General features: G+C 40.2%; 1 protein-coding gene across 11 annotated transcripts in view; it reads left to right on the forward strand.

The window, feature by feature from the left end:
• The first annotated feature begins 545 nt into the window (after positions 1 to 545).
• HUWE1 (HECT, UBA and WWE domain containing E3 ubiquitin protein ligase 1) overlaps positions 546 to 24,906 on the forward strand; it is a 158,201-nt gene continuing 133,840 nt past the window's right edge. For 8 of the 11 annotated variants that reach the window (XM_070291618.1, XM_070291624.1, XM_070291623.1 and 5 more), the window contains exons 1-3: positions 546 to 670; positions 867 to 967; positions 7,173 to 7,309. The gene's annotated coding sequence lies outside the window, so the exon portion shown is untranslated. Of the gene's footprint in view, positions 671 to 866; positions 968 to 2,844; positions 3,326 to 3,436; positions 3,534 to 4,865; positions 4,925 to 6,941; positions 7,067 to 7,172; positions 7,310 to 24,906 lie in introns of those variants that run through there. The other 3 variants (XM_070291620.1, XM_070291621.1, XM_070291619.1) reach the window with 3 other exon arrangements.

Below are 24,906 nucleotides of genomic sequence, written 5' to 3' on the forward strand. Positions count from 1 at the left end.
TCGAGTCAAAGCTCCCTTCTCTCTTTTCAATTTTATTCTGCACCCCAGAAAAAGCACGGTTAATAGAGGTAACTCCTACCTGATCCTTTTTATTGCTATGCATTCACAGATGCAGATCCTCTATAAGCTCTTTGCCAATCGCACTCTCACAAATAACACCAAGGAGAAATAGAGAATTTTTTTTGAGGACTCACTACGTTCCTGAAGTAAGTGTTCTAAGGGTTTACTACCCGTGTAAACTCGCTGTGGTAGGCGCCCTCCACACTGTGTCCCCTCTTACCCTCTCGCCCCCCGTTCTTCGCTAGGCAGCTGGAGAGATTAATTTTTAAACGTTAGTCAAATCAAATCACGTCACCCTTCAGTGGTTTCCATCGTACCTCGAATCAAATCCAAATTCCTTAGCGACCCTACTATTCTTTATGGTTGGGTTTGCAGCGCCTGGAACAGCTCAGGCGCGATCGCCACCAAGGCACCCGGTTTCACCGCTGAGGGAGCGCCTTCCCAAGGGGCAGAGGCGGGGTTTCTCGAGCTGGGGGAGGAGCCTCAGACCTAGTGTGAGGAGAGGCGGAGGGGGAGGTTTTCCGCGGAGGGTAAGCGAGGGGAGCAGGTCTGAAACAGGGCCGCGGACTCGGCACGCTCCTGCGGGCCCCGCGGAGCTAGTGCCGCGGAGGTGAGCATCTTCCTCCGGGTTGGGGGGCGGGATCTGCTCTCGCGGCAGTGCTCGGCTTCTCGCTGGGGTTGTTCCCACGGGACCCTGCGCCGAAGAGCGGAGGTGGCGGCCTCGGGGAGCCTGGGAGAGGCTGGTGTAGGGGCCCGGCGGCCTGGCTCAGCCCTCCCTCAACCCCGCCTTCTCTCCCCTCCCCCAGGCCTCGGCCGGCGCCAGTGGTGAGAGCTCGCCGCATCCTCGGGGGCAGCCCGGCAGTGGCCGGCAGTGCAAGGAGAGAGTGGCCGACAGTGGGGATGCGAGGTACCGGCATTAGTCATGGCCAAGTGGCCCTAGAGAGGGAGTAAAGACCGGGTCTTCGGCATTTCTCAGGGGTTCGAGGAACTCGGCCTCAGAGGAGGGGGAAGGTGAGGGGCTGGCAGGCAGGCTTCGCGGGTAACTACTAGGCGTCGTACATGTAGGTTTTGGTGTCTAAATGGCACTACACACACACACATATTCATTTCGGGTAATTGCTTCTTAAAAACTTAACAATATGTCTTGTAGATCTTCCTATATCGGGAAATTTAAATTTACCTCATTTATAAACAGCTGCATTGTATGATTGTACTACAGTTTATTTAACCATTTCCGATTGATGTACATTGGCTTGTTTCCCTTTGGGGGGAGGGAAGGGGCTATTACAAGCAATGCTATAATGAATGGGCTTGTGTGTGTGTGTGTGTGTGTGTGTGTACATATATTTCATGTATGAATATTTTTGTAGGAGAAATTCTTAGAAGAGTAATCGCTGGGTCAAAATGTATGTGCGTTTTGAATTTTAATAGATTCGTCCAAATTGTCTCTTTCTAAAAGGCTATACTAATTTACACTGTTCAATGTTATGCGAGAGTGCCCATTTTTCCACAGTTGTGCCAACACGAATTATCATCAATCTTTGTAATTTTGGTTAATTTAAAGGGCAAAAAATGTTATGTCATTGTTTTATTTGCATTTCCCTGATTACTAGTGAAGTTGAACGTATTTTTATTTATCCGATTACAAAACTAAATATCAATAGTCTATAAGCAGTAAGCATTTTGGAAATTTAATACGGCCCATTCGCAATAGCAAGAAAAACGAGCAAAAATACCTAGAAGTAAACTACAAAACTTTATTGAGGAATGTAATAAAAGAACATTTGCATACATGGAAAAGGGGATACCATGCTTCTGGATAAGAAGGCTCAGTTTTGTAGTTTTGTCCTTTTTTCCTGTGTTGATTTATACGATTCATGCAATTTCAATAAATATACGAAGTGTTTGGAATTTAATATGATTCTAAAGTTCATCCGGAAAAAAAGATGGCTAAGAATAACCGAGAAAATATTTTAAAGATAAGGATGGGGTGTTTGTACTACCAGCTGTTAAAATGTATTCTAAAGAAACAATGTATAAGTTAGAATAGACAGAATAATATATTACAATAGGAAAGCCCACAAATCGAGCCAAATTGGATTCCAAGATTTATTGGAGAAACATTGTTGGCTAGACGTGGAAAAACTGCCATATTAAAAGCTTCAAGCACGCACTCCCCCCCCCCACACACACACACTCCCCGCCAACTCCCCCTTGGAAGCTTGAATTTTCCAAAGAGGGCAGACCTCTTTGTTTGGAGAAAAGCACTTTATTGGATCTTTTGGCTTTGCCAAGGTAAAGCCTCTGGAGTTAAAATTTGTGGCTTTGGAGCTAGAACTAACGATATGAGCTTTTAGTTAGATTAAGATGGATTCAGTAGCCTGCAGTGCGGCGAGGGAAAGAGTCTGAATATTATCTGTCTTTAATTTTCTTTTTCTTATCTAATGGGCCAAAAATGTTATGTCATTGTTTGCATTTGCATTTGCGTGCTTATTGTGAGATTGAACGTCTTTTATGTTAGTCCAAAATAATAGGTGATTCGTGGAGGCAGGTAACAATAGATCTATTGCTCCTCTTCCAGAATGGAGTTGGTAATTGGTACAGCTCTGCTCGGAAGTGTGAGAATAAACAGGTTGACTTTTTAAATTTTCCTCAAGCACTAGGCTCTAGACACCTTAGATCGGGGGCGGAGGCAGTTTTCAGGACATGGCCGAGATTTGGCGCTGAGCTGTGTCATCGCGAGGTTTGGCAGCCAGCTCCGCAGTGGGTCGGAAACCTCGTGGTAGGCGAGATCCCTGCAGGACGGGAGGTTCCTCCCTTCCCCTGAAAACTCTCAGTCATTTTCATGGAGCTCCGCCTCTCTCCTTTTTAGGAGCGTTCCCTAAGTCTCGCGAGATCTCGTGTTTCCTAAAGGCGAGGCGCGGGCAGCATCCTGCGGTGAATTCGAAGGTCTCGCAGAGACAGAAACGTACTATCGCGATAGTTCTTAAGACGCATGCGGGAGACGGTGGCGGCAGGTTGGCTCCGCCCCTTCGGTTCTTCGTGAGGTTGTGCGTCATTTGCTTTTTGCTTCGCGTAGGGTTAGAGTGGAGCCGTAGCGATTTCGGTTTTGGTGGGAGGAGGGGTCTGGGAAGGGCTGGGCTCAGGCTGTTCCCGTCGGGTCGAGGTTATCGCGGGATCGCGCGGAGGCGGCCGCAGTTAGGCTACAGACTGCAGTAGCTGCGGAGGCGGCGGCAGCGTCTTCGGCTCGTGCTGTACCTAGCTGGTGAGTTCTCGCGGGAGCGCGGTTACGTCCTCGTGGGATCCGTTGGCGGTGCTGGAGGTGGCTCTGGGGGGGGGGGGGGCAGTGACTAGGGTCGGTCTGCTTGCTGTTAAGATGGCGGCGGAAGCTGATGTCTGTCCGGCCAGGACCCGGGAGTGAGGAGTTGGCTCTCGGCGTTTGTGACGCTTCTCAGGTTCCCGACGTTAAGCAGGTGACGATTGGCGAAAAGACGAGGTGCCAATAAGCCGAACCTGAGGCGAAGACCACCCCCTCTCTAGTAGGTTGAGGCGTCACCATTTCCCGGGCCTCAGCCTCGTGTGGGCCCGCCTTTACCCCACCAATCGGTCAACGCCTCCGTTGTCGCCGCTGCAGTGGGCGGGTTGGGAATGATGGGGGGCAGGAGTCCTAGAGTTCGTTGGGGACTAAGGTTGGGAGTTAGATTGGGCACTGGGGGAGAGGGAACCATCCAACGACTATTGGTTTCCTCCCACTACCTTTTTGTGGGCCCGATTTTCCGCTCCTTCGGAAAAGAGGACAAATGAATCCTCTAGTTTTACTTGAGGTAGGCTCTACTTCCTCAACCCCCATGGTCTTTGAACTAAGGTATAGGAGGTCAAGCTTTGATGCCTCTGACATTCCTTCCCCATTCCCCCCTAGTTCCACCGTCCCATTGAATTTTTCTCTACTACATGGATATTTGAGGCTCGTGTTTAAGAGGGAAAGTCAAAGCTTTTCCCTGTCACCCCCTCCCCGGTCCTGCTAAGGCAGGGCTTAGCCCAGGTCCCGTAACCTGTCCTGTTCTCCCCCTTCCATCGGTCCCCTTGACACATATGTTGACCAGAGACCCTTTCCTGTTCCCTGTGTTCCATCTTTGTGGATAGAGTCATAGTAGCTTTCACGTTTGTATGACCCTGATTGGAGCACAGGGCACTCATTTCTCCCAACTCTGCTGCTCAACCATTCTTAGGTGGAACAGTGAATTGGGTTGATGGTTGAATCATTGCTGTCTTCATGATCTCTTAGTCTTCGGGGCCGTTAGACAACCCCCCCTCCCCATCATAACACTCACTCCCCTCAAAAAAGGGAAAAGAAAACTTTTTTTAAAGAGACTGTAGAAAATAACCCTCCAGTAAGCCAACTTTTTGCCCTTTCTCACCTGCCATCCCCTTTGCAAACTTGGGAATCACCTCTTTTCCCTGCCTTGCTCTTGAGTTCTTGTGGCCTTCTGGTCTGGACATCTCTTTGCTGCTAACCACCTCTTACATGTTTCTCCTGTAATCATTAAGGATTTCTTAATCCTTCTATTTCCACACCCCACCCCATGCTGTTTTCCTGGGAGCTGAATCCCCTAGAGAGAAAGTAGCCTCTTAGGCTCCACAGCATTTACCCACCTCCATGTGCTAGAAAATAAAATAGCTTTGATAGATTATCTCTTGACAATCATTGCCCCATTCTACTCCCATCCCAGTCCACAGTTACTGTAAACAGTTCCCTATCATTTGTTTCCTTTTTAGATTACATGTCCAACATTGTTTTCTTTTAGCCCCAGTGTTGCCTGTATTGAGGAGATAGCAACATTCTCCACTCAAGGGAAGCAGCCTGGTATGGTAGAAACACTGTATGCTTTGGGTTCACACCAAACTTTGTGACCTTGGGGAAATTACTTTTCAGATTCTCAGTTTTTCATGTGTATAATGGGGATAGTAGCTCTTAATAGTTGCTAGAAGTAAACAACTTACAAAGTGCCTAGATTATGATAGGTATATAGTAAATTGTGGTTACTTTTTCTTGGTGTAAGAATACATTGGCAGATGCATCTGTTTCATATGGTAGTTTTATGACCTGGGAAAGAAGAGGCTTTTGTCTAAAGAAACAGTTAACTGTTAATTTAGTATATTTCTAGAACTGTTAATTTTTGGTATATTGGTAGGCCAGTCCTATCATTTTTGTGTTTTTTTCCCTCCTTGTAGGCCAAGCTTTTTATCTCCAATGGTTTATTATGTTTGAATGTGATTCCCACTTATGTTGACCTTCTAGTCTAGGAATTTTAGTGCAGAATCACCATCCTGGAGTGACCATCAGCCATAATGTTCCTGTCAAGAACCACACCCAGGTGTTCTACCTTTTGAAAGGGATGTTTCATCCCTTGCCTACTCCCTTCTTGCACTCCTTCAAAGGTAGTCTGTCCTGTCATTCACCCTATGAAAGTAATGAAATTTGGTGCTGTACTTTTCACAGTAACAGAACTTCTGCTAGCTAGTTTTTAAGTGTTCAAATGCTTTTCCTCTACCTCCTTTCTTTGGTCCCTCAGATCAGAGTGGTGGTGGTGGTTTAGTCACTAAGTCGTGTCCTACTCTTGTGACCCCGTGGACTGTAGCCTGCCAGGCTCCTTTGTCCATGGGATTCTCCAGGCAAGAATACTGGAGTGGGTTGCCATTCCCTTATCAGAGTAGGGATCTCTTATTTGACCTTACTTGAGCAGGATAATTCCTATCTGAGAGGGTTTAGAAAAGTTTGGGGTACCAAGCTTCTTTTCCAAAGTGAATTGCTGGCAGTTCTTTAATACACTACCTCCTTTTGTGTGTTTGCTGGATTATATTTTTCAACACTAAATAGAAGTGACTATATTCAATTTGGATGTAGTTTTCCTTACTGTTAATATTTTAATTAGGCCAGTATTTAAATGAGTGCTTTTTACTAATTACCTTGGATGGATAATGGGGTTTGAAATATGATGGTGAAAAGTTTACATAGTATTAAAATTTTACCATAGGTAACCATCTAGTAATTAACTATACACAGACACTGGTTTTGTGCTTTAGTGGGTGCTTTATTTAGTTTGAAGTGCTTTGGAAGTCATTTAATTTTCCCCCTTTTTCATTGGAGGACAAGAATGTGAAGAACAATTGGGTCTGAGGCTTCCCTGATAGCTCAGTTGGTAAAGAATCCACCTGCCATGTAGGAGACCCCTGTTCGGTTCCTGAATGGGGAAGATCCACTGGAGAAGGGATAGGCTACCCACTCCAGTATCCTTGGGCTTCCCTTGTGGCTCAGCTGGTAAAGAACCTGCGTGCAATGTGGGAGACCTGGGTTCGATCCCTGGGTTGGGAAGATCCCCTGGAGAAGGGAAAAGCTACCCACTCCAGTATTCTGGCTTGGAGAATTCCATGGGCTGTATGTATAGTTCATGGGGTCACAAAGAGTTGGATACAACTGAGCAACTTTCACACACAAGACGGTCTAGCAGTGATCAGAAATTAAACCTCACTTTTACTTTTGTCATTTAGAACTAGAATAAATAATGGGAATGATAATCTAGGTGTGACCTAAAAGGTTTAATTTATTCTAGGTTGATCTCTGAGAAGAGAGGAAGGAGTGGCAATACCAGTTAAAAACTTTGTTTAACATTCAGGGACAAAGTTCAACCTGAGTTTCCAGGGTGTTTACCATTTGTCTCCCAGTATGGCCAAAAAGCATGTATGAAGGTGAAAAATAATTTGTGTGTGCAATGTTTTTCACAAAAAGTTTAAAATTGTCTTAATGTCAGTTCTCAGCAAAGACAGAAAATTGTCTGTAAAATAATCAGTATCCCCTGTGCTTTCATTTGGATTGAGAGCAGAGTTTTCAGGAGTGCCGTCTAAATGCCAGATTAGAAGAATTGCTTTAACTTTGGTTCTGAATTGTTGCTCCTCAAAGCAGTTCCTAAAAAATGCAACTTGATGTGTGAGAGCTGTTGCTTAAGAGGTAATAACTGTGATTATGTTTGAACATTGATATAATGGTTAGCTCCCCCACACCCTAATAAATGTTGTGTATCTCTCCCTCTGTTTTTGTTTTTGTTTTTTTATAGGTCCTCCGGTAGTCTGACCTGAGTGGGTTAGCACTCCAGAGGAACCAGCAGACCAACTTGGTCAGGAAGGTTCAGGAAGCTGTTGGAGCAGTGTTGGGATTTCCCACCAGGATGAGTATGATTGGCTGTGATTTTAGGTTAGTTTTTGTGGATCTTTGTGGGTAATGTTTGTGTTTTATTTCCTGGAATGGAGATAGTTGGGGTGTATGTGTTTCCATTCTGTAATTGAGCTACTTTGGTTTCTTCCATTGTCTGGATCTGATGTGGTACTACTGGGTGTTCTTGTGTTTAAGCGGAGCTCATTACTAAATTAAAATTTAAATGAATTCTATCTGTAAATGATTTTTTTAAGTCACTCTAAGCATCATTCAAAAGTAAAATTGCAGGTTATTACATCTAACCAATTCTTTTTGGAATTTTTCGAACATAGCAAAACTGGATAATATAATGATCCCCCTCTGTACCCATTACTGGCTTTAACAGTTAACATCTTGCAGCCATTCTTTTTCATCTCTACTTCTGCCCACTGCAGCCCCTTACTGCCTATCCCCTAGATTACTTTGAAATAAATCCCTACTGTTGTTTTCTTTTTATTTGCAAAATATTTGTGTTTAAGGGCTTCACTGATAGCTCAGTTGGTAGCAACCAATGACCACCCCCCCACCCCCCTTCAATTCTTGGGTTGGGAAGATCCACTACAGAAGGGATCGGGCTACCCACTCCAGTATTCTTGGGCTTCCCTTGTGGCTCAGCTGGTAAAGAACCTGCGTGCAATGTGGGAGACCTGGGTTCAATCCTTGGGTTGGGAAGATCCCCTGGAGAAGGGAAAGACTACCCATTCCAGTATTCTGGCCTGGAGACGTCCATGAACTGTATTTAAAACATAAAAGGCTCTTTTAAACCTAACTTCAAAAGCATTACCACAACTCAGAAAGTTACCTGATTTTCTAAAATGTCAAATAGGAAGCTAGTGTTCAAATTTCAGTTTGTTTGAATCCAGATCCAAAGAAAGTCCTTTTGTCACTAAGGATGATTGATATATCTCTTAAATCTATTTTAGTCTGCATGTTCCCTTCTTTTTCTTTTCCTTCCTATTTATTTGTTGAAGAAATGGTCCTGTAGAGTTTCCCACCACATTTGGTGATTACATCCTCGGTGGTATCTGACCCATTCTTACTAGGTTAAAGACTCTGGAGGACCCCATTATAATGGAACAATGGCAGTAATCTCCTGTATCCCAGTTGGAGTTGATACTGCTGGCCTAGGCACTCTCCCAAAATAACTAGTCATGGATTCCTTTTTCTGTGGCAGAGTCTGATTTAATTGATATCTGACTTCAGTAGTTCCATGTCTTGGCCCTGCTTCTGCTCCGTGTGAAAAGTAGGCCTCCTTGTGGAAGGAGCTAATGTTTCCTAGATAATGACCTGATTGTGCCTTTAGGGTTTTTCATCATGGTTTCAATTTCTTTAGGTGGTTTAGTTATCTGTATACTATCTTACAATGTTGCTTCTTATTACTTTGATGTTAGTATCTTAGCTGCTCTGACCCAAAGCTTCTAAGCTATTAAGACTTAGTAATTAGTTTCTCTGGCTGTAATAGTGTTTGAAGTGGCAATACTAAAGGAGTTTTGAGAGCTTCCACTAACATCCTGATTTTTCAGCTATCATACACAGCTGTAGTTTTCCTGTTTTGTTTTTTTTTTTTTTTCATTTTATTCCCTCTGGAAATGCTGTTCTCCCAGCATAGAGGCCTTTAAACTGTTCATAGAGGCCTTTAAACTGTCTTTCCTTGTTCTGCATTGGCCATCATAAAATCTACCAAATGTCCCTTCCATGGTCAAAACCTGAAAATGGAACTTGGAATGCTCCAGCCAGCCTTTGACTTAAGCACATGTCGGGGAAGAGCAAGGCCACTTGTGCTTACCTTTAAAATGAGTACAGTTACAAGTTGAAGAAACAGAAAAGGTTTTCTGAGATGTTGAGATGAAGTATAATTGTGAATCACTGGTGCTGTGGTTCCTGAGTTCAGGCTTTTTGGTTCTTTGTTCATTAATGGAGAAATCAGATCCTTAGCTGTAAAGTGACTAAGTATCAAAGAAGTGATTTTTGGGGAATTACAGTGAAATCCATTTGTTCAACAAAATAATTTGAGCACATTGTATATAGTGATTAAATATTTACCCTTGTTCTGAGTTTTCTGTAGCTAGAAAGTTTGAACAATATCCCTTAAACCTTCTAATCCTGAGTTTGTGAAACTAGAATAACTAGATTTTGTGGACAGAGCTTTGCACACAGTAGGCATTTAGATATTTGAATTGTTTCCAGAGTTAAAAGTTTACAATAGAAATTCTGTTTCTTTTACCTCCTTTTGTTGGGTGTTTTCAACCATGGATTCAAAGTATTTCTGAAATGCTAAAATCGGTTGCTTTGAAAACATTTGCCCTTCACATTACATGTTACCTCTCTTGGCAGTTTGATTAAATTGTTAAAATCTGATGTGTAACTGTAACAATATTTGGCTACTTTACAACGATCTCACTCTCTGTAAAGTTGATAGTCACAAGCAGTTGGGTGTTTTGCTATATTGTTCTCGGACTCGTTTCCTCAATGACTGGTTGCCAGATGTTTCTATGTTAATGTCTGGGATAACTCAGCTCAGAAGATTCTTTGGAAGCCCTCTCATTTGATGTGTCATAGAGGTTGAGTTGCTAAAACTTGATGTACTTGTTGACCAGCTTGGTTATAGAAACACTTTTAGTTAGTGAAGGAGTGGTTCTCTCTGAGTGAAAAACAACTGTAGGTTTTCTTTGGGCTGTTAACGCAAGTATTTTCAACTTTAGTTCTCCTGAAAAGTTGGCAGTGGTGACATAGGTTGGTTCTAGAATGTGATTTTACAGAAAATTGGAATTTCTTTCAGCTTCTTATTAATGTCTCTTTAAATGGAGATTGATATTGTAGATTGATTTATTTTGGATTGCTGACTGGACTAAGTAAATATGAAAATTGTTTTTCAGCTCGAAGATTCTGATTGTATCATCTTAGATGATGAAAGGAAGCAGTTTCTCCTTTTCATTAATCTTCAAGTAGTGACTAAAAGAATCTAGGAGTAGAGATGCAAATTATTCTGGAATGACTTTTTAGTATAATTTAGATTTTGAAGACTGGTAAGTGTGAACATATTGCCATGAATTTATGTACCATCTTTAGCATTTCATAGATTTTAAGTCCTTGTAATTAGGTACCAGAGATAATTGCCCTGGAAATACTTGGGTATATTGTAGTTTGTGGCTGCTTATATTTTGGAACACGTATGATTACCTTATTTGCTACAATTGTTTTCTTGTTTTCCTGTCTATAGAGGTGTATGACTCCTGGTTTTGTGTTGTTTTTTTTTTTTTCCTGGCCACACCACAAGGCTCACAGGATCTTAGTTCCCTAGCCAGTAGTGGGCCCTTGGTAGTGAAAGCAGAGTCATAACCATTGGACCACCAGGAAATTCCCATCTTCTGGTCTTTGCCTTTTTTTTTTTTAAACTTCCACTACTAATTCTTTATTACTGCATTCTGCTGATTGAGTTCTAATAGGTGGAAAGATCTTTCAGCACAGTGATTAGGAACCCAGACTCCCGGATTCAAGTTCTCACTCCATTTCATACTAGCTGAAGTTTAGCTAAGTTACTGCATATAAAGTTCATAGAACAGTGGTTCAGAATCACCTAGAGGGCTTGCTAAAACACGATTGCTGGGCCCCACCCCCAGAGTTTTTAATTCTGTAGGTCTGGGGGTAGGGGGCAATATTTTACATTTCAGACAAGTTCCCAAGAAGATGGTGGTATTGATGGTCAGTGAACAAACAGAATAGAACAGTACTTGGCAACAGGTGTTAACTTTTTCTTCAGAACTGCTTTCCCAGTCCCTGAGTAAAACACTTGACTCTTCAATGCTGATTAGTATTGCCTTCAGCTTAGAGCAGATTTGGAATCCTTCATTGCAGAGGTTCTCAAAATGTGGTCCCCAGATCAATATCACCATCTGGGAACTTGTCAGAAATGCAGACTCTCAGGCTCCAGCCCAGGTTTGTTTTAAAAGTGTGTTTTGACTTAATTGAGGTGTCTTACACTTTTATTAATAGCTTTATTGAGATATAATTTACATACCATATAATTCATCCATTTAAAGTATGTTGTTGTTTAGTCACTAAGTCATGTCCGACTCTGCAATGCCATGGACAGCAGCCCACCAGGCTCCCCTTCCTTAGCAACCACTAATCTATTTTATGTCTCTAGATTTGCCTATTCTGGGCACTCATACAAAATGGAATCATAGCATATGTAAGAAGCTTTAATGTGATTAAAGTCTTTTCCCTTTATTGTGAAAAATAGAAAACAAATATGGAAAACCACCTCAAAACAAATTTATGTACATAAATTATCTTAAAGTGCTTTTGTTACTACCACCCAAGTCAAGAAATAACATTTTGCCTTTCACCCATAGAAGCCCCTCCACGTGCCCATCCCCATCACAGCATCCTTCCTCAGTCTGGAAAATAACTGCTATTCTGACTTCATAGTAGTCACTTCTTTGCATTCTTTTATAGTTTTAATCATACAGGTGTGTGTCCCTGGACAGTGTGATTTACTTTGTCCATTTTTTAAAACTCAAGTTTGTCTTGTCAAGAAGTATTTGTATCTTCTCTTTCTCCTTTTTCTTTATGCTTTCTATTGAAGAACTCAGGCCATTTGACCTGTAGAATTTCCAACAGACTGAAATTTGTTGACTGCATACTTAGTATATAGTTCAGCATGTTCTGTCCTCTGTATTTCATGTTAACAGCCACTGCTGCCCAAAGCTTAGATTCTTTGTTAATTCATTGGGAGTTGCAAAATGGTGTTTTTAACTCTCTCATTTTGTTTTCATATGTTGGCTGGAATAATTTATAGTTTATATAAGAAAGGCAAAATAAATGCTCGGTTTTTAAATGTTTTTCTGGCAATTTAACTATTTCTGTCTCTTTGGACAAGTTAACTTAGTAACCTATCAGTTGCTCCATCTGGGGAAAATATCTTATTTGTGAATTTTAAATGTGAAAATACAAGGTGTATTTATTTATTTAACATACTATTTCACTTAATTCCTCTAACAACTCAAAGATGTGCAGTCATGGTGGTGAACTCATGGTCAGTAAGCAAAGCCTGTCTGGATCCTTCAGGCCTGTGGTTAAGGAGGAATGGTATTTGTTCTTTGAACATTTGGAGGCTAAGACTCTGGTCAGTGATAACTGAATTTTCCATCAGAGTCGTTTTTCACATTGTCAAGCGTTTGGGGTCACATTCGTACCCTCTGGAGGGTCTTACCCAGTTCTGTGGTGATGTGCAATACATTGATTGCCTTCATCTCCCACCCTCCGGCTACACAGCCCCCTACTGTTTTGGTTTGTTCGAGGTTCTGCTGTAACCTTAGTAACTCACGAGTCTTCCTAATGGTCATCACTGTTAACATAGTTGAGTAGCACTTTTACCATTTCATACATTATATAGAAAACAGCATATGGCACATAGTAAGTGCTCAATAAACTAGAAACCATTGTTGATTTCTTTGTTGTTATTGTTGTTAATATTATACCTTCTTTTTCTCTCTCACATCTTAACCTCTCTTCAGTTCAACAAACATTCACTAAGTGTTTCTAAGTACAAGGAGCTGGGAACATAAGATGAATGAGAGTTAATCTCTGCCCTTGAGAAACTTACAGTCCAGTTTAGGACTGTATGTGAAATCATGTTTAAAGTTCTTAGGGTTTTCCTTTGTGTTATCATTTCTTTGCTTTATCTGTGAATGTCTATTGTTTTTCAAAACCCTCCTTACCTCTGTATCCCTTCCCAGCCTTTGAAACTGCTGATAGGTGAGAAAGCCTACAATTGTATTCTATGAATACAGGCTAATATCAAGAAAACCTTTGGACCAAGATTAGATTTCAAAAGTGACATATGTGTTTGATACAACGATATCAGTTTATGGTCTTTAGATGAACCTACACCAGCATCTGTCTTACTGCTTTAACTATCTTCATTTTGCCTTCTCCCTTCTGCTTCCCTTCCCTGTGCCACCCCCAAGATGTTTGCTGCATAAAGAAAGAGGCTCCTATACACAGTTAGTGATCTATCAAGTATGTAAACAGACAGCTTCATATAAACTAAGTTTTGAGTGGGCCTAGGGTTTATCACTAAATTTTCATATATATAAAATAGTATTCATAAAGCCTGCCTCGTAGATTGCTGTGAGCATTAAAGTGAGATGCTGTATTTTTTTTTCTTTTTTTAATTTTTATTTATTTATTTTTATTTTTACTTTATTTTACTTTACAGTACTGTATTGGTTTTGCCATACATTGACATGAATCCACCACGGGTGTACATGCGTTCCCAAACATGAACCCCCCTCCCACCTCCCTCCCCATAACATCTCTCTGGGTCATCCCCGTGCATCAGCCCCAAGCATCCTGTAACCTGCAGAGATGATGTATTTTAAAATGTTTTATATAGAGTACCCTACAAAGGTAAAGCCATTATAATTTATGTAAATACTTAATACCTATGTTACTTGGGGCAAATTACATCATCACTGAGCTAATTTCCTCACCCTTTACATCCTTTACATTCACTCAACAAATATTTGAGAACATACTCAGTAGTGCCAGGTACTAGGAATACAGAGATGAGCAACTGGAGAATGGAGGGCAGCATGGTCTATAGGGGAAGGAGACTTATAAATCATACTCAAAGGAATCTGTATAATAACATGAGTGAACTGTGCTATAACAGTTTATAGGAAGGCATCAGAAAATATCACACAGAATTTTGTTAGTGTTAAGATACATGAAAAGTGTATCAACTCAAAAATGCTATACAAATGAAATTAGTTAAGTGTATTCCAAATGAACCAATACCCTCAACCATTATTTCATTTTCTCATTACTTGTACTTTAGATGTATTTATTTTTTTGAGCTAGATTTTATGTGCTCTTTTAAAAATATATATTTACTTATTTATTTATTTGGTTGTGCTGGGTCTTAGTTGACGCCATGTGGGATCTAGCTTTCCCTAACCAGAAATGGAACCCGGGCCCCCTGCATTGGGAGCTTGGAGTCTTAGCCACTGGAGCACCAGGGAAGCCCATTTATGAACTCTTCCAAGATGTTATATACTCCTATAGTAGAGTACCCTGAAAGTAATACTTTCCTCTAAAAGAATTTTTTCTTACCCTCTTTATCATTTTCTAGTTTCTATTGCTAAATTAATTTAGGAAAAACTGGAAAATGTGTTCTTATTTTGGGAAAAGATTCCTATTCCCACAGTGATACTCAGTCACCTTAATATTTTGGTTGGTTTGTTCCCATCTTAATAATAAAATAACATTTAAAAAATAAACCCACTAGAAAACTGTTGTTGTTTGCTTACTAAGTCATGTATGACTCTTTGCTATCCCCTGGACTGCAGCACGTCAGACACCTCTATCCTTCATTATCTCCTGGGATTTGCTCAGATTCATGTGCATTGAATCTGTGATGCTATCTAACCATCTCATTCTTTGCTGCCCTCTTCTCCTGCCTTCAGTCTTTCCCAGCATCAAGATCTTTTCCGCTTAGTTGGCTCTTCGTATCAGGTGGCCAAAGTATTGGACCTTCAGTTTCAGCATCAGTCCTTCCAATGAATATTCAGGGTTGATTTCCTTTAGGATTGATTGGTTTGATCTCCTTGCAGTCCAGCTGACTCTCAGGAGTCTTCTTCAGCACCACAGTTGGAAAGCATCAATTCTTTGCCACTCAGCCTTCTTTATGATCCAACTCTTAACTTCATATATGACTACTGGAAAAACCATAGCTTAGTTACAGGCTTTTCCTAGAGTAAGAGCTAAAAATGTCTAGTAACAAGAAAGGATATTCAAACTAAATGTCAGAAATACAAAGTAAAATAGTATCTTTTTTAAACCATTAGATTGGCAAAAAAATAATTTGGTAATATCAAATCATGGCAAAAACATAGGGATGAATCTGGTCTGAAATACTACCCACAAGTGGTCCAAATTAATACAACTATTTTGGAAATAAATTTGAGCAAAGGGCTTCCCTGGTGGCTCAGATGGTAGAGAATCTGCCTGCAATGCTAGAGACCCGGGTTCAATCCCTGGGTCAAGAAAAGAATGGCTACCCACTCTTACTATTCTTCCCTAAAGAATTCCATGGGTGGAGGAGCCTGGTGGGCTATATATATATAGTTCATGGAGTCACAAAGAGTGGGACACAACTGAGCAACTAACACTTTCACGTGACTTCATATATTGTGTGATGCTGTTTAGTATATATATAAAACTAGAGTAAGTTGATGAGTTTATTTGGGAGAAATGATCAAGGAACTTCAGCTTTTTTTGGTTTGTTTTGTAATGTTCACATTCCTGTTTATAAGAAACTGTAAATATCCTAAACAGTATCAAGAATAATTTGGCAAAAACTTTTTCCCACCTTCTCCCTCCCAAATTGATCACTTTTAACATTTATTTTTGCTTCAAGTCTTTGGGGGCAGGTGGTAATGATACTTCATTTAACCCAGCATTCTACTTCTCCTTGCAGTTATTACCGTGAATTGCTTGATGTTTTTAATACTGTGAGAGTGGTATAAATTATTGATGTAAGTGGAAGTTTCAAAAACTATGTGGTGTCCACCCAACAATCTGTTATTGTTTGTATAATAAATTAGCATGCTGCTTTAGAGTTACAAAAATGATTTACTAAGAATTCTTTGGGAATGAAACTTTAGTTATTTTTGAATAATGTTCTTCATGATTATAGAAGTATACATGGCTTATTGTTGGAAAGTACGGATAAATACAGAAATCTCCCCAAATCCTACCATTCAGAGAGAAATATTATTAACATGTTGTACACAGTTCATTTTTCCAAGGCTTTTCTTTATGCCTGTGTAACGTGCCCATGTGTTTTTTTCAAAATCGGTCTTTTAAGAAATTATTACCTTCCTTCCAACTTTTCATTATGGGTTTCAAACATAAAAATGCTGAAAGAAGAACACAATGAGCATTTGTGTATCACCAGCTATATCCAACAGTTGTTAAGAATTTGCCATATTTGATTCATATGTACCTAAACATGTTTTAATTTTTCTGAAGCATATGAAGTAAGAATGACACGTCATCCTTAAGTCCTTCAGCATGCATGTCTTAAGAATAAGTACCTACAAACCACATAGCTGTTATCACACCTAGGGAATTTGTTCTTTTTGTTAATGTTATCTCATATTCAGTCCATATTCAAATTTCCTCAGTTCCCAAATTTTTTTGGCTGTTTCTCCAAACCACTATAGACATGGTATTTAAAATTTTGATTTCCACCTAATAAATTGATCACTGTTCCCTGTCATTTTATACTACTATAATTTTTAAAAATATTTATTTATTTATGTGACTATATTGGGTCTTAGTTGTACTATGTGGGATCTAGTGCCCTAACAAGGGATGGAAGCTGGGCCCCCTGGGTTAGGAGTGTGGAGTCTTAGCCTGGACCACCAGGGAAGTCTCTTCTATAATGTGTTTAATGGCTACATTGTATTCTACTGAATGTGTGATCTATAATTTTATAACCAATTCCCTATGTTCAAACCTATAAGTCCTAGTTTTTCACAATATCAGTGCTTTCTGGCACACAGTAGGCATTTGGCAAATAGGTATTGAAGGAAAAAAGGAAGCATAGCATCCTAAAGAGAAATCTTTGTGACATACATGTTTATTTCTCAAGAAATTTCTAAAACTGGAATGCAAAAGTGTAACAAGACTTCTGATACTTGTTGCCAAATTGCCCTTTAGAAATACTGTCTTGCTTTATTCACTGTGGTATGTTTAGCATATAATACATGTTGATTTACAATATTACAACACCTCAGGGTAAGCCTTGATATGTTAGTCTAAGAGAAGAACATAAACCTGGATATATCCAGTATCATTGCTATAGATGCCTCTCTCCCTATATCTATGTGTGTGTGTTAGTCACTGAGTCATGTCCAACTCTTTGCGACCCCATGGACTGTAGCCTGCCAGGCTCCTCTGTCCATGAAATTCTCCAGGCAAGAATACTGCAGTGGGTAGCCATTTCCTTCTCCAGGGGATCTTCCTAATCCAGGGATCAAACCCAGGTCTCTCATATTGCAGGCATATTCTTTATTGTCTGAACTATCAGAGAAGCCCCCCACCTTGTACCTATATAACTGCTGCCATATTTTGCAGAGGCTAGTTTGACTACTCCAGCTTAGAGTGCCTATTCCATCTTAGAGTGCCTTGCAGTCTGTTGACCTAATCTGGGGTTCCAATTCCCTGCCTCTTAAATTTTGTTGCCTATCTCCATGAGGGCAACCTTAAAAGGAAATATAATCTGGAGAAGTACAGATGTCACTTGAATACACCCCTGTTACATAAAGCATTTTGGGCTTCCCTGGTGGCTTAGACCGTAAAGCGTCTGCCTGCAATGCGGGAGACCCGGGTTCGATTCCTGGGTCGGGAAGATCCCCTGGAGAAGGAAATGGCAATCCACTCCAGTACTCTTGCCTGAAAAATCCCATGGACGGAGGAGCCTGATAGGCTACAGTATGTGGGGTCGCAAAGAGTCTGACATGACTGAGCGACTTCACTTTCACGTAAAGCATTTTAGATTTTTGCTTTTTAAAAGTAAAGCTAGGCTGTCTGCATGGGTGAACCCAGATATCTACCTCTAGCAGAACAAATTACTAGTGGCTTTTAAAATGGTAGTCTTCTCCATGTCCAACAGAAGATTTGGATAAGACCCTAATATTTGATATTATCCTTATCAAACTCCTTATTTTACAGCCACAGATTTGGGGGAGAAGACTTGCCCAAGGTAATATGGCTGCTTAGTGGTAGAGTTGGTCATTGAACCCAAGCTATCTTGTCTGATCTGTTTCCACTGTGCTATATCTTTCCTTAAAACTGAATTTATCTCTGTTTCTAAATACACCAACAGGTGTCATCCACAGAAGTGCAAAACAAGTGGCCCCATTCCTATAAGAAAGTTAACCCCCAAATTGGGAGAAATTTAAGGGAGTAGAAAAGTAAATGAGAAAGTCAACAGTCCAAACAAAGTTCTGTTTCTTTTGCCCTTTGCCTATGGTTGTTACTTTTCTTTTTCATGAATCAATTCAGTTTGGTTGCATATTTATTTGATGATTTCATGCATATTTATTCATGCTGTAAATCTATAGTGTGACTAAATTTTCTGCTTGTAAAACTTTCAAATTAAAGTGGTCTTCTACGCTCATCTTTTTCCCTTCCATTTCAGCAGTTTTAAATTAGAAAATTAATTTGTTTGCTGTTTTAAAAAGATTCAAACAGAATAAACATTTCAGTTAAAAATTAGTACCCCCCCACAAATGAGTCTCCTTTATATTTGTTACAATATGTATGTATATATTATTTCATACCTCTTAACATTTACATACTATGTCCATTTACGTACTATGCATATTTTTATATGTTAGAACATATGGCTAGACTCCATTTCTTTTTCATGGTTGCATTGCATCCCACAACATTATTCTGCTATAATTTCATCATTTCCTATTGTTGAGCCTTGAAAATAGATTCATTCTGGGTTAAAGGGTGGTACTCATTAATTTTTTTGATAGGTACTGCCAAAATGACCTCCAGAAAGGCTCTATTGAATTGCCTTTTCCACTGAAGTGTTTGTGAGTGTCCTTTTCTCCACCTACATTTGCCAAAACAAGATATTATTGGTTTTTTAAATTTTAACCAGTTTTTAAGTGAAAAATTACATGTCCTTGCTTTGATTAGCATTATTGTAGTTACTAATAAGGATAAGCAAATGGTTATAATCTCTGCAATTGCAAGTTCCCTTTTGCTTGGTTTTCAGATTATTTGTCTTAGTGAGTTTTGAGAGTTCTTTGTATATTAGAAGTATTAACCCTTTTCCTGTTGCAGAAAATATGTTTATGGTTTAGAATTTTTATATAGTCAAATTCTTTTCTTTATGATTTCTAGGTTGCACCTCTTGGGAGATCATTTCTTTGCCAGGATTACAGGAATATTTCCCTGCATTATCTAATACTTTTTATTTATTTATTTATTTTTCTTTACAATAGTCTGTTTTAATATAAACAATTGTTGGAATCAATCAATGTCCATTTCAGGAAGCTTCTTGTCTGAATCCAAAGGCACAGCTGTGTCTGTACCCTGCTCAGCAGCCTGAGGGCCCGGGTTGTCTCCTTGTCCATCCACTGGTCCATTCTGCTCTGCATTTTTTTGCTCCTCTTTTGGAGGTTCCACTTTGGGTTTGGGCTTTTATATAATACTTTTTAATTTGACAATTTAATTTGACCAAGTAGAAAACTGAGTTAGTTGCTTTTTGCTCTTTAGCTTTTGAGAATAATTCAGGTTGTTCATCTTTAATACTTGTAACATTTGTCTTGAACTTAAGACATAGTATTATAAATAATTTGTTCTTTTAAGCATGTAAAAGAATCTTTGTTCCTTCTAAATTCATTTAAAGTAATTCAAAATAGTTGAGATACACTTAAAATTGCTGATTCTTAAGTGGCATGGCTCCAACATCAATAGACTATTTAACCTTTGGAAAACTATAACTAACTTGAGAATGAGACCTGGAGCTTCCTAATCTTGTCATCAAAGTTGGGTTTATGCTCGTACTTAAGGCTAACAATATGGAGATTAATAAATAATTTCTGTTCTTCATATACAGATAACATGTACAAAGCCTAAGGAAAAAACACTCTTTTTGGCTGTTGATCCTCTGTGTGTGTAATATCAAGCATAAGATCGCTGTCCCTAGATTAATCTGGAGCTAAAAGAAAAAGAAGATATAAAAATACAGTTTACTCTTTGCCAGGCACTATCCTATATTAAAAAGCAGAGACATTACTTTGCCAACAAAGGTCCGTCTAGTCAAGGTTATGGTTTTTCCAATAGTCATATGGATGTGAGAGTTGGACTATAAAGAAAGCTGAGTGCCGAAGAATTGATGCTTTTGAACTGGGGTATTGGGGAAGACTCTTGAGAGTCCCTTGGACTGCAAGGAGACCCAACCAGTCTATCCTAAAGAAGATCAGTTCTGGGTGTTCTTTGGAAGGAATAATGAATGTTAAAGCTGAAACTCCAGTACTTTGGCCACCTCATGCGAAGAGTTCACTCATTGGAAAAGACTCTGATGCTGGGAGGGATTTGGGGGCAGGAGGAGACAGGGACGGCAGAGGATGAGATGGCTGGATGACATCACTGACCCGATGGACGTGAGTCTGAGTGAACTCTGGGAGTTGGTGATGGACAGGGAGGCCTGGCGTGCTGCAATTCATGGGATCGCAAAGAGTCGGACACGACTGAGTGACTGAACTGAACTGAATCCTATAATATAGACTGTGTTGTTTATTTTACAGACTTAAAGAGTTAGTGACTTGTCTGAAATTATATAGCTAGTAAATGGAATTTAAACCCAGCCTGACTCCCAGGCCTTTCCATTCTGTGTTGTCCTCTATTTCATTTTTACTTTCTTCCAGTAAGAAATCATAATCCACATATATTGTTGTTGTTGTTTAGTCACTCAGTTGTGTCCAACGCTTTGCGACCCCATGGACTGAAGCACACCAGGCTTCCCTGTCCTTCACAATTGCCTGGAGTTTGCTCAAACTGAAGTCCATTGAGTTGTTGATGCCACCCGACCATCATCCTTTGTCTCCCCCTTCTCCCGCCCTCAATCTTTCCCAGCATCAGAATCTTTATTCTAATGAGTCAGCCCTTCGCATCAGGTGGCCAAAGTATTGGAGCTTCAGCTTCAGTCTTCCAATGAATATTCAGGACTGATTTCCTTTCAGATTGATTGGTTTGATCTCCTTGCTGTCCAAGGGACTCTAAAGAGCCTTCTCCAACACCACAGTTCAAAAGTATGAATTCTTCAGCAATCAGCTTCATGGTCCAAATCTCACATCCATACATGACTACTGGAAAAACCATAGCTTTGATTAGATGGACCTTTGTTGGCAAAGTTATGTTTCTGCTTTTTAATATGCTGTCTAGGTTTGTCACAGTTTTTTGTTTTTTTTTTTTTCCCCAAGGAGTAAGCATCTTTTAATTTCATGGCTGCAGTCACCATCTGGAGTGATTTTAGAGCCCAAGAAAATAAAGTCTCTCAATGTTTCCATTGTTTCCCCATCTATTTGCCATGAAGGGATGGGACCGGATGCCATGATCTTCATTGTTTGAATGTTGAGTTTTAAGCCAGCTTTTTCACTCTCCTCTTTCACTTTCATTAAGAGGCTCTTCAGTTCCTCTTCACTTTTCTGCCATAAGGATGATGTCATCTGCATATCTGAGGTTATTGATATTTCTCCTGGCAGTCTTGATTCCAAGCTTGTGTTTTATTCAACCTGGTGTTTCGCATGATGTACTCTGCATATAAGTTAAATAAGCAGGGTGATACTATACAGCCTTGATTCACTCCTTTCCCGATTTAGAACCAGTCCATTGTTCGATGTCTGGTTCTAACTGTTGCTTATTGACCTGCATAGATTTCTCAGGAGGCAGGTAAGGTGGTCTGGTATTCCTGTCTCTTTAAGAATTTTCTGCAGTTTATTGTGATCCACACAGTCAAAGGCTCCGGCATAGTCAATAAAGCAGAAGTAGGTGTTTTTCTGGAATTCTCTTGCTTTTTCAATGATCTAATGGATTTTGGCAATTTGATCTCTGGTTTTTCTGCTTTTTCTAAATCCAGTTTGAACATCTGGAAGTTCTTAGTTCACATACTGTTGAAGCCTGGCTTGGAGAATTTTGAGCATTACTTTGCTAGTGTGTGAGATGAGTGCAATTGTGCGGTAGTTTGAGCGTACTTTGGCATTGCTGTTCTTTGGGATTGGAATGAAAACTGATCTTTTCCAGTCCTGTGGCCCACTTGACCTCGCATTCCAGCATGTCTGGCTCTAGGTGAGTGATCACACAGCATACAGTAGCAGATAGATACATTACTAAGTTCTCTCCCCCTTATATACATATCTTTTTTCAGAATATTTTAAAGCCTTAAAACCTAGCTTTTATTTTTATTAAGCAAAAGAAATATGCTTAATCTTGCTCTGGTGGACTGGGGCATGCTCAGTAAATCTTTAATCCAGTTGTCTGCTGATGGGGGGGACTGTGCTCCCTTGCTGTTAGTTGTTTGGCCTTAGGTAACCCAGTCTTGGAAAGTCTACAGGCTCAACGTTAGAGCTACTGGAAACCTCCAAAAAAGACTTATGCCAACCCAGGCTTCCCAGGATTCCTACTGCCAGGGCCCCTGTCCATGTGGAAGGACACTTCCAATCCACGCCTCCTGGGGAAACTGTCAAAACACTCACAGGCAGGTCTGGATCAGTCTCTTGAGGTGTCACTGTAGTCAGCAAAAACAAGACCTGGAGCTGACTGTGGCTCAGATCATGAGCTCCTTATTGCTTAAGGAGCAAAATTTAGGCTTAAATTGAAGAAAGTAGGGAAAATCACTATACCATTCAGTTATGACCTAAATCAAATCCCTTATGGTTATACAGTGGAGGTGACAAATAGATTTCAGTGGATTAGATCTGGTAGACAGACTGAAAAACTATGGATGGAGGTTCATAATGTTGTGAGGAGGCTGTGACCAAAACCATCACCAAGAAAAAGAAATGCAACAAGGCAAAGTGGTTGTCTGAGAAGGCCTTACAGATATCTGAGGAGAGAAGTGAAAAGCAAAGGAGAAAGGGAAAGATATATGCACCTGAATTCAGAGTTTCAGAGAATAGCAAGGAGAGATAAGAAGACCTTCTTAAATGAACAACGCAAAGAAATAGAAGAAAACAATAGAATGGGAAAGACTAGAGCTTTCTTCAAGAATATTGGAGATACCAATGGAACATTTCATGGAAAGATGGGTACAGTAAAGGACAGAAATGGTAAGGACCTGACAGAAACTGAAGAGACTAAGAAGAGGTGGAAAGAATACACAGAAGAACTATACAAAAAAGTTATTAATGACCAGGATAATCACAGTGGTGTGATCACTCCCCTAGAGCCAGACATCCTAGAGTGTGAAGTCAAGTGGGCCTTAGGAAGCATTCCGATGAACAAAGCTAGTGGAGGTGATGGAGTTCCAACTGAGCTATTTAAAATCCTAAAAGATGATGCTGTTAAAGTGCTGCATCAAATTTGGAAAATTCAGCAGTGGCTACAGGACTGGAAAAGGTCAATTTTCATTCTAATCCAAAAGAAAGGTAATGCCAAAGAATGTTCAAACTACTGCACAATTGCACTCATGTCACATGTTAGCAAGGTAATGCTTAAAATCCTTCAAGCTAGACTGAGCAGTACATGAACTGAGAACTTCCAGATGTATAATCTGGATTTAGAAAAGGCAGAGGAAACAGAGGTCAAATTGTCAACATCCGTTGGGTCATAGCAAAAGCAAGGAAATTCCAAAAAAATATCTGTTTCATTGACCATCACAACAAACTCTGGAAAATTCTTAAAGAGTTGGAAATTCTGGACCACCTTACCTGCCTCCTGAGAAACCTGTATTCAGGTCAAGAAGCATGTTAGAACCAGACATGGAACAACAGACTGGTTCAGAATTGGGAGAGGAGTACTTCAAGGCTGTATGTTATTACCCTGCTTATTTAACTTCTATGCAGCGTACATCATGCAAAATGCCAGGCTGGATGAAGCAAAAGCTGGAATCAAGATTGCCGGGAGAAATGTCAACCTCAGATATGCAGCTGATACTCTCTTGGCAGAATGCGAAGAGGAACTAAAGAGCCTCTTGATAAAGGTGAAAGAGAAGAGTGAAAAAGCTGGCTTAAAATTCAACATTTAAAAAATGAAGATCATGGCATCTGGTCTTATTATGTCATGGCAAATAGATGGGGAAAAAGTGGAAACAGTGACAGATTTTATTTTCATGGGCTCCAAAATCACTGTGAACCTTGACTGCAGCCACAGAATTTTAAAAAGACGCATGCTCCTTTGAAGAATAACTGTGACAAACCTAGACAGTGTATTAAAAAGCAGAGACATCACTTTGCTGACAAAGGTTCATCTAGTCAAAGCTGTGGTTCTTCTAGTAGTCATGTAGATATATGAGAATTGGACCATCAAGAAGGCTGAGCACCGAAGAATTGATGCTTTTGAATTGTGGTGCTGGAGAAGACTCTTGAGAGTCCTTTGGACAGCAAGGAGATCAAACCAGTCAATTCTAAAGAGAACCCTGAATTTTCATTGGAAGGACTGATGCTAAAGCCAAAGCTCCAATACTTTGCCACCTGATGTGAAGAGCCAACTCATTGAGTTGTATAAATTAGTTATCTTAGTTGCAAATGTCACAAAAAGAGTTTAAACTGATTTGAATTTTTTAAGCTTCATTTAACATTTACTGGGTAGTCATTCATTTGTTTATTAATCTACTAAGTGACAGGTCCTATGCTGGCAACAGGAATGCAAAAATGAATACACAAAGTCCCACTGATGCAAAACTCACTCTAGTGGGGAAGTCTGTTCCACAATTTGCTGTTGATTAGTTAAGTCGTGTCTGACTCTTTTGTGACTCCACAGACAGTAGCCCACCAGGATTCTCTTATCTATGGGATGTCCCAGGCAAGAATACTGGAGTGGGTTGCCATTTCTTTCTCCAGGAG

Source organism: Ovis canadensis, chromosome X, assembly GCF_042477335.2.
Source record: "Ovis canadensis isolate MfBH-ARS-UI-01 breed Bighorn chromosome X, ARS-UI_OviCan_v2, whole genome shotgun sequence".
Lineage (NCBI taxonomy): Eukaryota > Metazoa > Chordata > Mammalia > Artiodactyla > Bovidae > Ovis > Ovis canadensis.